The sequence below is a fragment of the Symphalangus syndactylus genome, chromosome 22, assembly GCF_028878055.3.
Source record: "Symphalangus syndactylus isolate Jambi chromosome 22, NHGRI_mSymSyn1-v2.1_pri, whole genome shotgun sequence".
NCBI lineage: Eukaryota > Metazoa > Chordata > Mammalia > Primates > Hylobatidae > Symphalangus > Symphalangus syndactylus.
In genome coordinates, this window is record NC_072444.2 from 36,649,864 (window position 1) to 36,664,610 (window position 14,747).

Consider the following 14,747-nt stretch of genomic DNA (forward strand, 5'->3'; position numbering starts at 1 on the left):
TCCTGATCCTGGAGGAAAGCGCAACTCTTCTTCCGATCCCGGAATCTGGGGCCCACTCTGTTTCAGGTCTTAATTTCTAGACCTAAACAAAACCGTCACCCACAAACCTCAAAACCATCTTAGACTCCAAAACGAAAGTAAGACAGCTTATTACAGGGTTGGATTCTGTCCCCCAAAAAGATGTTAAAGTCTTCACCTCCCAGCACCTGTGAATGTGACCTTAAATGGAAACAGGGTCGTTGCAGGTAATTGAGGTAAGATGAGGTCATTAGGGTGGGCCCTAGCCCACGACGATCGTGTCCTTATAAAAAGGAAAAATGTGGACACAGACACACACAGAGAACACCATGTGAAGATGCAGAGATCGCGGGACGCTTCTGCAAGCCAGGGCAGGCCAGAGACGCTGCAACCACCAGAGGCTGGCAGGGGCCCGGGCCAGTTCTCCCTCACAGCCTCAGGACAGCCAGCTCTACTCTCACACCTGGATCTCGGATTTCTGGCCTCCAGAGCTGTGACACCACGCATTTCTGTTTAAACCACCCAGTCTGTGGCCTTTTGTTACAGCGGTCTTAGGACACAAATGTTAGATATTCTATCCTATAAATAAAATCAGAAAAAAAAAGGAGAGAAATGAGTTTATTGTAGCTTTTTCCCACTTCAGATCTACTAGTCTGAACTGTCAGTTGGAGAAATTGGGGCAGGGCCATGGCACGGGCCCAGGCAGGCTCCTGGTGCACTGCAGCCTGAGGCACTGCTAGACCCAGGTGCTGCTGGGAGGGGAATGAGCATTGTAAATGGTGAGCGGTGGTTACAGAAGCCTCTGTCCTCCCATGCGAAGACAAGTCCCACTGAAAAATGACTGCAGTGTGCCACAGGTGAACGTTTTTATCTATACAACTCCACCAGCTGCAGGATAACCACATTTGCCCTGAGTGCATGGGGGACTTTGGGTAAAGAGGACAGATATTAAGGCCAGACACTCCTGGGTTGAAATCTTGCCTCTCCATGCATTGGCTCTTGTGATGGTCAGCTAGAAAAATGGTTGCTTAGAACTCGTTCTACTGAGAAGTTATTGTTTCTTACTTGCCATCTTATTTTTGAAATATAGAGTCTGATTGTCTCCAAATGTAAAATATTGAGGGATCCTTCACTATTCAAGGGTCCAGCCTAAAATAACAAAAACAAGATTACCTTTTCAACAAATACTTTAAAAATTTGTTACAAGAATGTTTGCTTATATACATTATTAAGAGTTCTATTTAAAACACGCACTTCAAATAGTGTAGCCTCAAAAAGAAAAGAAAAATATCAATCCAGCAGAAATACAAACTTCTACTGAGTCTTGAGTGTGCTGGCAAAACACCTGTAGTCCCAGTTACTCAGAAGGCTGAAGGAGGATTTTTTGAGTCCAAGAGTTCAAGACTAGTCTGGGCAATGTATCGAGACCCCGTCTCAAAGAAACTCAACCATTTATATTGATAAAATTTAAAAACATAAATATCATGGGTTTAAAAATCTGAAATTGCTAACCTCAATAAAAAGCCATTTAGTTTTTTAAATGCCATTTAAAAAGCCATTATTAACTAAAAGTTTCTGCTGAAGTAACTCATCTGCTTTTTGAATTCATTTCATTAAGCAATAAATGTGACTGGCTCACTTTTAGAATGCAGGGAAAGCCGGCTGGGCATGGTGGCTGACACCTGTAATCCCAGCACTTTGGGAGGCCGAGGCAGGTGGATCACTTGAGCTCAGGAGCTCGAGACCCACCTGATGATGAAACCCTATCTCTACTAAAAATACAAAAAATTAGCTGGGTGTGGAGAGCAAAACTCTGTCTCAAAAAAGACAAGGATGCCCTCTCTCACCACTCCTATTCAACATACTGTTGGATGTTCTGGCCAGGGCAATCAGGCAGGAGAAGGAAATACAGGGGATTCAATTAGGAAAAGAGGAAGTCAAATTGTCCCTGTTTGCAGATGACATGATTGTATATCTAGAAAACCCTATCGTCTCAGCCCAAAATCTCCTTAAACTGTTAGGCAACTTCAAGTCTCAGGATACAAAATCAATGCACGAAAATCACAAGCATTCTTATACACCAATAACAGACAAACAGAGAGCCAAATCATGAGTGAACTCCCATTCACAACTGCTTCAAAGAGAATAAAATACCTAGGAATCCAACTTACAAACGATGTGAAGGACCTCTTCAAGGAGAACCACAAACCACTGTTCAGTGAAATAAAAGAGGATACAAACAAATGGAAGAACATTCCATGCTCATGGGTAGGAAGAATCAATATCGTGAAAATGGCCACACTTTTCAAGGTAATTTATAGATTCAATGCCATCCCCATCAAACTACCAATGACTTTCTTCACAGAATTGGAAAAAACTACTTTAAAGTTCATATGGAACCAAAAAAGAGCCCGCATTGCCAAGTCAATCCTAAGCCAAAAGAACAAAGCTGGAGGCATCATGCTACCCGACTTCAGACTATACTACAAGGCTACAGTAACCAAAACAGCATGGTACTGGTACCAAAACAGAGATACAGACCAATGGAACAGAACAGAGCCCTCAGAAATAATGCCACATATCTACAACTATCTGATCTTTAGCAAACCTGACAAAAATAAGAAATGGGGAAAGGATTCCCTATTTAATAAATGGTACTGGGAAAACTGGCTAGCCATATGTAGAAAGCTGAAACTGGATCCCTTCCTTACACCTTATACAAAAATTAATTCAAGATGGATTAAAGACTTACATGTTAGACCTAAAACCATAAAAACCCTAGAAGAAAACCTAGGCAATACCATTCAGGACATAGGCATGGGCAAGGACTTCATGTCTAAAACACCAAAAGCAATAGCAACAAAAGCCAAAATTGACAAATGGGATCTAATTAAACTAAAGAGCTTTTGCACAGCAAAAGAAACTACCATCAGAGTGAATAGGCAACCTACAGAATGGGAAAAAATTTTTGCAATGTACTGATCTGACAAAGGGCTAATATCCAGAATCTAAAAAAAGCAAACTTTGGATTAGAAACCCAGGAGAATCCCATTACAATATTCTTATCATATAGCAGCTACATCAAAAAATTTTTGGAATATATACAGTTCAAATAAATAGACAAAAACAAGTGATGCCCATCAGTCAGATGACAGAGTAACTTCAATTCATATGGTCCAAGTCTGACAAAAATGCATTCTAACACCCGCATCTAACACCAGCTTTATCGAATAATTTCATCACGTTTCAAAATCTGTGTCTCCTAGACCAGTTGAGCTCACAACAAAAAACAATGGTAGAGAGTTAGAAAAACATATGAAATTAATGAACAAAACAGTGAAACCTTCCAACCAGGAATGTTTTTGGAACTTTCTTTGTTAGTAATAGTTCCTTATGGTTCCTAAATATTCAACCTCCCAGCATGAATATGTCTTCCATCAAAATAGCCATAGAATAAACACAACCTCTTTTTTCAACATCCCTCTTCCTATGCTCACGTCTCCCATCTCTTTCCCTTGTCTTACAGCCAAATTCCTGAAATTGTTATTGATATTCCTTGCCCTCCACTTCCCACCCCTATTCACACCTCCATCCAGGGCAATCTGACTTACACCTTAATCCTTCCATTAAAGCTGCTCTCATACAAGTTATCAGCCATCAATTGTGAAAACCATCTGACCCGTTTGTCTCTTCTTGGCTGCCCAGCGACACTCGACCCTTCTTTCTTCAGCTCCCACGCTGCTGCTCCCTCGATTTTCCCCACTTTCCTGAATTCTCCTTCCCTGTTTTCTCTGCTCCTCTTCCTCTGGTCGAAGCCCTCTTCCCTTCTCACTCTGCTTACTCAGCATGTCCAAAGAGTCAGGCTGACACCACCAGAAGCGTGACAAGTGGGATGGCTAGAGATTGTGTGCCACGCACAGTACTGTTCATGAAGTGTTCCTACGACCAGGCTTTAGAGCTCCTTCCCCATTATAGGAAATTCAGGGCATAGAAGTGAAGCAGCATCATGAGGGAGAACAAAGACAGGTGCAGATTGTGGGACACTGTGAAGGACAACAAATCAGTGGCAGGGAGGACTGCTCAGGACGAGAGGACCTTTGTGAGAAAGTGGTGTGCAGGGTGGACCTTGTCAGGATTCTGATTCCAATAAATAGACTGCAAAAAGAGAAATACTTGTGATAATCAAGTATATATGACTGTGGGCTATGTATATGATGATAATCAGAATCATTGAGCACATCTTCAGGAGCGATCACAGCAATGTGATTATGGGAGAAAGTGTCTCTACTTTTAGTGATACATGTTAAAGTGTGTAGAGATGGAACAACATGATGTCAGGGATTTGACTTGAAATATTCCAACAACACAACAACAAAGAAAATAATCCAATGATCACATCTCTTCCTCCATACCCGCCTAGATCTGCTCCACCTTGTGTTTCATGATTTCAGAGTCTATCCGTGGCCTCCACTCCTTTGTTAAAGTTGGAAACCTGAGAATCATTGCCGATTCTCTTATAAGTCAGCTTCCACTTCCAACCAAGTGTGAAGTTTTTGCAATTTTATCTCAATATTCCTCATATCCTCTCCTCTCCATCCCCACGCTATCATACATAATTTTAATCCACAATTTCTCCCGTAACCCCTTAACTGGTCTCTTAGCCTCCAGTAAGTAGTAATTGAATTCCCTTAATTACTAGTGGTCTGGAGCATTCATTTGTGCGCTTATTTGCCACATGTATCTTCTTTGTTGAGGAACCTGTTCAAATACTCTGCCCATTAAAAAAATTTGGGTTGAGTTTGGGAGCGGTGGCTCACACCTGTTATTTCACCACTTGGGAGGCCAAGGTGGGTGGATCACCTGGGGTCAGTTCAAGACCAGCCTGGCCAACATGGTGAAACCTCATCTCTACAAAAATACAAAAATTAGCCAGGCATGATGGCGGGTGCCTGTAATCCCAGCTACTCACAGGGGTGAGGGTGGGGGATTGGGAGGCTGAGGGGAGAGAATCGCTTGAATCTGGGAAGCTGAGGTCACTGTGAGCCAAGATTGTGCCATTGCACACCAGCCTGGACAGCAGAGCAAGACTCCATCTGAAAAAAATAAAATACAATTTGGGTTATTTATTTTCTTATTATTGAGTTTTTAAAATTTTTCATACATTCTGGATACAAGTTTTTTTGTCATATTTGATTTGCAAATATTTTCTCCAAATCTGTGGCTTGTTTACTTCTCTTAGCAGTAAATTTCAAAGAACAGAAATTTTAAATTTTATCAATTTTTTTATTGTTATTTTTATTTTGAGACAGAGTCTCACTCTGTCGCCAGGCTGGAGTGCAGTGGTGCGATCTTGGCTCACTGCAAGCTCCGCCTCCCCGGTTCAAGCGATTCTCCTGCCTCAGCCTCCCGAGTATCTGGGACTACAGGTCCCAGCTCGTACAGCCAGCACACCCAGCTAATTTTAGTATTTTTAGTAGAGAAGGGGTTTCACCATGTTGGCCAGGATGGTCTCAATCTCTTGATCTCGTGATCCACCTGCTTCTGCCTTCCAAAGTGCAGGGATTACAGGCATGAATCACCGTGGCTGGCCCCAAACTTTTATCAAATTTTTAAAAATTTTACACATTGTGCTTTGATGTTGTATCAAAGAATTGTTTGCCTTATCCAAAACCAGAAAGATTTTCTTCATTGTTTACTTTTAGGCACTTCCTAGTTTTAGGTTTACATTTAGTTATATGATCTATTTTGAATTAACTCTCATATATGCTAAGAAATATAGATAAAAGTTGATTTTTTTGCATATGGTTATCTGAGGTTCTAGCACAATTTGTTGACAGCTTTTGCAGCTTGTTGGAAATACTGTATATATTAAAGCAATAGAATAGAGGATCCTGCAATATATATCAGCAAATGTATAAACAGACACATAGATATAGAGACAGATATACACAAAATATTTTTGTATCTGTAGATACAGTTCTGAATTTCATATATATTATAGTTTTATTGTTGAAATCAGGTAAAGTTAATTTATTAAATTTGTTCTTTTTTCAGTTATTTTGGCTTTTTGAGATCATTTGCATTTTCTTATGAATTTCAGAATCAGCTTGTCAATATCTACCAAAAAATTTTAAAATCCTGCTAGAATTTTGACTAGGATTGTGTTGAAACTATCTATCAATTTGGGGAACATTTATGTTTTAAATATTGGTTTCCAATGCATGAACACAGTGTATCTCTCCATGTATTTGGGTTTTCTTTAATTTTTCTCAGTATTCCATAGTTTTCAGTGTACAGATCATGCACATCTTTTGTCAGATTTATTCCTAAGAGTTTAATATATTTTGATGCTACTTTAAATGGCATTGCTTTTAAAATTCCAGTTTCTGGTTATTTGTTGCTAGTATAAAATGCAATTGGTTTTTGTATATTGTTCAGGTATCCTGCGACCTTGCTAAACTCATTTATTAGTTCTAATAGCTTTTTTGTATTTTATATTGAATTATCTACATAGATGTTCATTTTGTCTATGTGCAGTTTTGCTTCTTTCTTTCTATCCTGGACGTATTCTATTTCAGCTTCTTGTCTGGCTAGGATTTCCACGACAATGTTAAATTTAAGCGTGGTGAGAGCAAGCATCCCGTCTTGTTCCTGATAAGACAAACGAGAAAGCATTGAGTGTTTCGTTACTAATAATGATGTTAGCTGTAGGATTTTTCACAGATGCCTTTTATCAGGATGAGGAACCTCCCTTCTAAATGTTCCAAATGTAAATATATGACTTCATCAAATGTGTTTACTGCATCTATTGACATGATCATTAATGTGGTGCAATACATTGATTGATTTGAGAATGTTCAACCAACCAACCTTTCTGAGATACATTATATTTGTCCACGGTACAGTATAATTTTTATGTATTGTTGGAACTGATTTGCTAACATTTTGTAAAGAACTTTTATATCTAAATTCAAAAAGAATATTCGTTTATAATTTTTTTGTAATGTCTTAGTCTAGCTTTGGTATCAAGGTGATACTAACCTTATAAAATAAGTTGGCAACTGGTTCCTACTCTTCAATTTTCTGAAAGAGTTTAAGCAGAATTGATAATATTTCTTCCTTAGAGGTTTGAACAAAAAACTTCAGAGAAGCAATTTGGGGTTAGAGTTTCCTTTGTAGGATGAGCATTTAATTAAAATTCAATTACTTCAATAAATATAAAGTTATTCAATGATCTGATTCTTATTGAGTGAGCTATAGCAATTTGTATCTTTCAAAAAATTGTCATTTCATCTCAATTACAAAATTTATTGGGTAATGCTGTACACGGTATTCCCTTACTCCATTTTTAATTTTTACAAATTCTGTGCTGATATAGTTTCTTTCATACCTGATATTAGGAATTTGTCTCTTTTTTGTTTTGATGATCAGCCTGCTGGAAGTTTATAAATATTTGGTTTCATAGATTTTTCTCTATTTTTTTTGTTTTATTGATGTTCACTCTGATCTTTAGTATTTCCAAAATTGTTTTTATGTTTAATTTGCTCTTCTTTTTCTAATTATTAAGGCAGAAGCTGGGGTAGTTAATTGATCTAAAATCTATTCTCTTTTCTACTATAGTGTTTAATCCCATAATTTTACACATAAATATTGCCTTATCAGCATTCCACACATTTTGAAATATTGTTTTCACTCTCACTTAGCTGAAAATGTATTCTGATTTCTCTTTTGAAATCTTCTTTAGCCCTTGTAATATGTAGACTTGTGTAATTTATCATCCTAATACTTGATGTTTTTCTAGAAAAGTTTTTATTATTAACTTCTAATTTATTTCCAATGTGGAAATATGTCCAAGAACATACTTCATATGACTTAAATCACTCCAAATATTCTGAGACTTGCTTTCTGGCACAGAATGTGTTCTATCTTGTTAAGTATTCTGTGTTTGCTTGAGAAGAGTTTATATTATGTGACTGTCAGGTGGACTGATTTGTAAAAATCAATAAAATCAAGTTGTTTGATAGTTTTATTTTTTTAAGTCTGCTGTATCTTCATTGATTTTTTTTCTACTTGTTCTACCAATTATTGAGAGTGAGTATTGTAATCCCCAATTATAATTGTGGAATTGTCTATTTCTCTTTTGAGTTCTGTCGGTGTTTGTTTCATCTGTGTTGAAGCTCTGTGATGACATATATAGTGCTTGTTATTCTTAGAATTATTATGTCCTCTTGAGAAGCAGACCCTGTTCTCCTTATAAAATGACATTCTTCATCCCTGATAATATTCTTTTATCTGATGTCTACTTTATCTGATATGAATATAGCCACTCCAGCTTTCATTTGATTCATGGTAACTCTTTTTCAATCTTTTACTTTTAATATGTTTGTATCTTTATATTTAAAATGTCTTTCTTACAGGCAGCATGTACTTGGGTCTTCATTTTTTTCATCAAAGCTGACAATCTCTACCTTTTAATTGGGATGCTTAGAACATTTAACGAGATTTTTGAAATGGTTATGTTATACCTGTCATCTTGTTATTCATCTTTTACTCAATCCAACTGTTCTTTGCTCCCCTTTCCTCTTTAGTGCCCTGTTTTGGATTTTGTTGTTGTTGTTATTCCATCTCATCTTCTTTGTTGGCTTATATGATAACAAAACTTTTTGTTCTGTTATTTCAGTGGTTGCTTTACAACTGTAAGTTACTGCAGCCTACTTTCACATGTTATCTTACTTCATGTGTGGTGTAAGAACCTTCCAGTAACATGCTTTCATTTTTCCTTTCCTGGCGTTTCGCTATTGTTGTCCTGCATTTCACTCACACATAAATTACAAACTACACGAAACACTGTTGTTATTTTTGTATAAAATTCAATTGTTATTTCAAGATTTTTTAAGGGAGGGGTCTTATACATCTTCCTGTACAGTTACTTTCCAGAGCTCTTCATGCTTTATTACAGATCAATATTTCCATCTGGTATCATCTTTCTTCTGCCTGAGGAGTTCCTATTTTATTTCCTGTAGAGCAGGTCTGCTGGTGATACATTCTTACGGTTTTTTTCTGCTTGGATATATCTTTATTTCACCTTCATTTTGGAAAGTTATTTACACTGGCTACAGAATTCAGAGTTAACAGTATATCCTCTTTTAGAATTTAAAATATTTTTTTCTATATCCTCCCAGATTCTGGTTATCTGTGATGAGAACTCTGGCAGCATCCTTTGTTAATCCCTATGTATGGTGTGTCCCATCCTTCTATGTCTGTATCACTAGGATTCAATACTTTGATTACTATGAACCGTTGTGGAGTTCTTCATATTTCTTATAGGTGGGCTTTACTGGGTTTCTTGGATAAGAGATTCATAGTTTATATCAAATTTGAAAACATTTTGGCCATTTTTTGTATTATTTTTTTTCTGTCCCTCCTCTTTTCAGTCCTTCTAGGACTCAAATTACATGTATTATTGGCTGCTTGAAGGTGTTCTACAGTTTAGTTTCTTAAAATCCTTTTACTCTATTTCCTTTTGGATAGTTTTTATTGCTATGTCTTGTATTTGGCAATGTTTAATCTGCTATTAATCATGTTCTGTGTATTTTTCATCTCAAATTAATAAGTAAGAGTTTATGGGTGGGCATGGTGGCTCACATCTGTAATCCCAGCCTTCTGGGAGACTGAAGTGGGCTGATCATTTGAGCTCAGGAGTTTGAGACCAGCCTGGGCAACATGACAAAACCCCGTGTTTACAAAAATTAGCCAGGTGTGGTGGCACATGCCTGTAGTCCCACCTACTCAGGAGGCTGAAGTTGAGGATAGCTTAAGCCCAGAAGGCAGAGGTTACAGTGAGCCGAGATCACGCCATTGCACTCCAGCCTGGATGACAAAGTCAGACCCTGTCGAAAAAAACCACAAACTTTCATAACCAATTATATAACCATTCTACTACTTAGAGGAACAAAAAAGTCAATAATTCATGATTTAAAAGCTACTAAAAACATAAAATATAAAATTATGCACTAAGGAGTTTTATATATAAATTTACCCATTAAATAAATATGTGTATGTACTTCTTTAATTTAAAAAAATTCTAATGACTTACAGTTTATACCACAAGATTATTTATACAAACAGATTATTCTCATTCCAGAGTGGGCTTTTTTGGGGATGAAGTTTACTAAGCAATTTACAATGTTCTGTGAAAATGATCAGTTTTTTCAGGTTCTGTAGTAAAGTTATAAAAGTTCTAGGCACCATATTTTTTTAAACCATAAGAAAATACATGGGCATATTTGTGTATGTATGTATGCATGAATGCTTTTATGGCAGTTTTATTCGTAATTACCAAAAACTGGAAACAACCCAAATGAACTGGGGAATGAATACAGAACCTGTTGTACATCCATACAATGGAATGCTACTAAGCAACAGAAAGTAATTACTGATACATAAAAACATGGATGAATCTCAAAATACATTAGGTTAAATAAGAGGCATCCGTCTCAAGAAGCCACATACTGAGTCAAGCAGGGGGATCCCTTGAGACCAGGAGCTTGAGGCCAGCATAGGCAATATAACAAGACTTCTCATTTCTATTAAACAAACAAAAATTAAAACAAAAAGGCTAAATACTGCATGATTTTGTTTACATGGAATTCTGAAAAAAAAAAAAAAAAAAAAAAAAAGAAAAAAAAAAAAAAAAGACAAAACAACAGAGAAAAAAACAGATCAGTAGTGGCCAGAGACTAGAGGTAAGGAAATAGGCTGACTGTGGAAAGGGTCATGAGGAAATTTTTTGAGAAACTACTCTATATCTTGATCATCACGATGGTTGCACAACTAGATGTGTTCCCCAATCTTACAGAACCATATTCAAATATACCTTAATAAAGATAATTTTCAACCATACATATGACAGAATCATAATTATTGCTCTCATACTAAGACCATATAGATGCTGCTTAAACCACTGAAGCAAGAATATTAAACCTTGGTCTGATCTGCCTCCAAGTTTGAAAACTCCCTTCCATTAACATTTTGCTTAAAAATTAAACAATATTTGTAAATTAGTCACAAAATCCTTTAAGATTAAAAAATATATATATATTCTTAAAGAAAACTACCTAGTGCTTACATCCAAATCATTTTAGGAGAAAATTAGCTTTGTTAAGAAGGGAATAAAGCCCAAGTAATAAATATTAACATCCATCTTTTCCAGAATCATGATGGTCAAAACAAATGAGACTCTTCTCCTAATTTTGGTTGAAAATACCAGAATTTTTACTTCAAAAACCCTCTAACAGATTCTTATAAAATCTTAACATTTGCCTAAAAGTCTTTAAGTATTTTCACATAACTAGGCAGTATAACAAAAAAAGAGCACAGGCTTAGGCTGGATGCAGTGGCTCACACCTGTAATCCTAACATTGTGGGAGGCCAGGGCAGATCGATTGAGTCCAGGAGTTTGAGACCTGTCTGGGAAATGTGGCGAAACCCTGTCTCTATAAAATACATTAAAACGTGGCCCATACCTGTAGTCCCAGCTACTTCAGGGGATGAGGCAGAAGGATGGCTTGAGTCTTAGAGACAGACGCTGCAGTGAGCCAAGATCACGCCACTCACTCCACTCTGGGTGATAGAGTGGGATCCTTTCTCAAAAAAAAATTTATTTTTAAAGCACAGGCTCAAGAACTCAACCCACCTAGGCAAGTTATTTAACCTAATTTTCCCTCAATTGTATCATCAGTAAAACTGGGATAATTTTACCTACCTCTAGGAATATTCCTAGACTATTACATGAGTTAATACATGTATTATAATAAATCACAGGGTAATGCCTGGCATAGTTAACTAAGTCTCAATACCAACCTAACGTAAATGAATGACACCAATAATCACCAGCTGTGTAGTCTTTGTATACCACAAGTCTGCTCTGTAAGGTAAGTGGCCTAAATTCAATGGCCTAAATACAGACCTATCTAGTGATACTACTCTACATTCCTATTATTTTACCTGAATTGCACCTACCTAATTCAGTTTGCAAAAGAAAGGTTAAGTATTATACCTCTTATATATAAAAAAGTGAACTATAAATAAGTTAAATGACTTACCCAAGGAAACGGTAATGTGAAGGCAGAGCCAAGATGAGGATTTGATATTGAGACTCCCTAAAACTTTGTCCTCTCCAAAATTTTTAGCCCTCCATCAATTCCTTCCCTCCTAACAAAGATACGGGTATAATGCACCCCCAAAAACCTCCAATTTAATAATTTAAAAATTTCATTAAGCTATATATTTGATTTGTGCACTCTTCTGTATGTTCTACATCATAATAGAAAGGTTAAGTGGCTTATTACTTAATACACTACTATTCACTTGTATTCACATATGAATACATACACTTGTATTCACATATGAAGAGAAGTAGTGGAAAAGTTACAGCAAAAGCTAAAAGGCGACAAACTCAGCAGATTCTGTTCTTTAAAATTTTGTGAGAGGCAAAAGTTTTTAACTGAGGTATATAATACATGTACAAAGAAGTGCACACTTCCTATGTCTACTACTCAATGATTCTCATAAACTGAACACAACCATGAAATCATGACCAGGTCAAGACAGAGAACATTACCAGCACACCTACAATCTCCCTTGTCCTCACCACCAAAGATAACCATTATTCTGATTCCATTCCCATCTGTTAGTTTTGTCTGTTTTTTAAGCTTTACAGAAATGGAGTGCTTGTTTTGGCAGCAAATATACGAAAATTGGAACAACACAGAGAACATTAGCATGGTCCCTGCACAAGGATGACATGCAAATTGGTGAGGCTTTCCATCTTCTTTATTATTACAGTAGTCTGTATTATTTCATATCCAAAAAAATGATCAATATGAAGAACGGGATGAACTAATCAATACTGTGATTGAAGACAATAGCATTATTTGCCTGGGAAACTAAAGACAAAGCAACTGGAAAACTACTAAAACGGTTAAAGGAGTCAATTTGCTACTTATGGAATAAACATATATTGTATTCACAGTAACATATATTATGGAATTAAAATCACATTTCTGGCTGGGCACAGTGGCTCACATCTATAACCCCAGCACTCTGGGAGGCCAAGGTGGGAGGATCACTGGAGCTCAGGAGTTCAAGACCAGTGTGGGCAACATAGTGAAACCTCCAAAGAATAGGACTAACTCCACGTATAGCATCTACATGTGGACAAGCAGGAGTGTTTCCTGATTAAATAAACTAAGTGTCATCTCCATGAATGCATGTATACAACTTTGTTGAAGGCTCCTCATCTCAACCCCACTGGAGGTAAATGCTATAAATGTAAGTAATTCAAGAAAGTTTCATCCAAATTAACTCATGTAAAACAAAAAAAAACAAGAAAAATCTGCCACATCAAGGTAATGTTATAAAATGTGTAACTACTGTCTTTATCTGTGTCTCACTTACAAAGTAGATCTGAACTATGGATTGCTACTACTTACTTTGATTAAAAAAACACCGATGTGAGATGTTTTTCTAAATTTTCTTTACCCAAAGGTTCACTGCAGCCATAAAAAGGAACAAAATCATATCCTTTGCGGCAACGTGATGCAGCTGGAGATCATCATCCTAAGCTACACATTGGGTAAACATGGACATAAACATGGGAACAATAGATACAGGGAACTAACAGAGAGGAGAGGATGGGAAGGAGTGAAAGCTCAAAACTACCTACTGGGGGCTGGGTACAGTGGCTCACACCTATAATCCCAGCACTTTGGGAGGCCGAGGTGGGTGGATTGCTTGAGTCCAGGAGTTCGAGACCAGCCTGGGTAACAGGGCGAAACCCAGTCTCTACAAAAAAATACAAAAAACAGTAGGGTGTGGTGGCCCACCACTGTAGTCCCAGCCACCAGGAGGCTGAGCTGGGAGGATCGGCTGAGCCCAAGAGGTCAAAACTGCAGTGACCAGTGATCGCAAAATTGCACTCCAGCCTGGGGAACAGAGACCTACCTTGTCTTAAAAAACTTAAACAAAACTACGTACTGGGTGCTATGCTTACTACCTGGGTGATGGGATCAATTATACCCCAAACCTCATGCAATATACCCATGTAACAAACCTGCACACTATTATTATTGGGAGAAACAGAGCTAATTTAGAACAATATATGTAGCTTGACCCAATTTGAGGAAAAATTTTACATTTGTATATTTGTTGAAAAGAACTATCAATAAAGAACTAAAATTGCGTACTATTCATTCATATGACTGAATACTACACAGCTATTAAAATTAATGAAGTAAGGCAGGTGCAGTGGCTCACACTTGTAATCCCTGCTACTCGGGAGGCTGAGGCTCAAGAATCACTTGAACCTGGGAGACAGAGGTTGCAGTGAGCCAAGATTGTGCCACTGCTCTACAACCTGGGTGACAGAGTAAGACTCTGTTTCAAAATAATAGTAATAATACTACTAATAATACACATATATCAGCATAAATAAATGTAACTTTCCAATTATAGAATGTATGTACCAAAATATCACATAAATTTGAAATACAATAGTACTACATGTTAAATATATATAGATATTTGTAGGAAGAATATAAGTGCATGAGCTAAATAGATAAATAACTTCTGCATAAGAAAATAGGATCTAAGAGGATCACAAAAGGGACTCCAACCGCATGCATATTTTATTTTTAAAAACAAATATTGGCCAGGCACAGTGGCTCACC

At 37.1% G+C, this 14,747-nt stretch overlaps 1 non-coding gene across 1 annotated transcript; it reads left to right on the plus strand.

Moving 5' to 3' along the window:
- Positions 1–12,750: 12,750 nt before the first annotated feature.
- LOC129472814 (U6 spliceosomal RNA) lies at positions 12,751–12,853 on the plus strand. Its single transcript, XR_008654085.1, has one exon. It is a non-coding gene; the product is annotated as a U6 spliceosomal RNA (small nuclear RNA).
- The last annotated feature ends 1,894 nt before the right edge of the window (positions 12,854–14,747 follow it).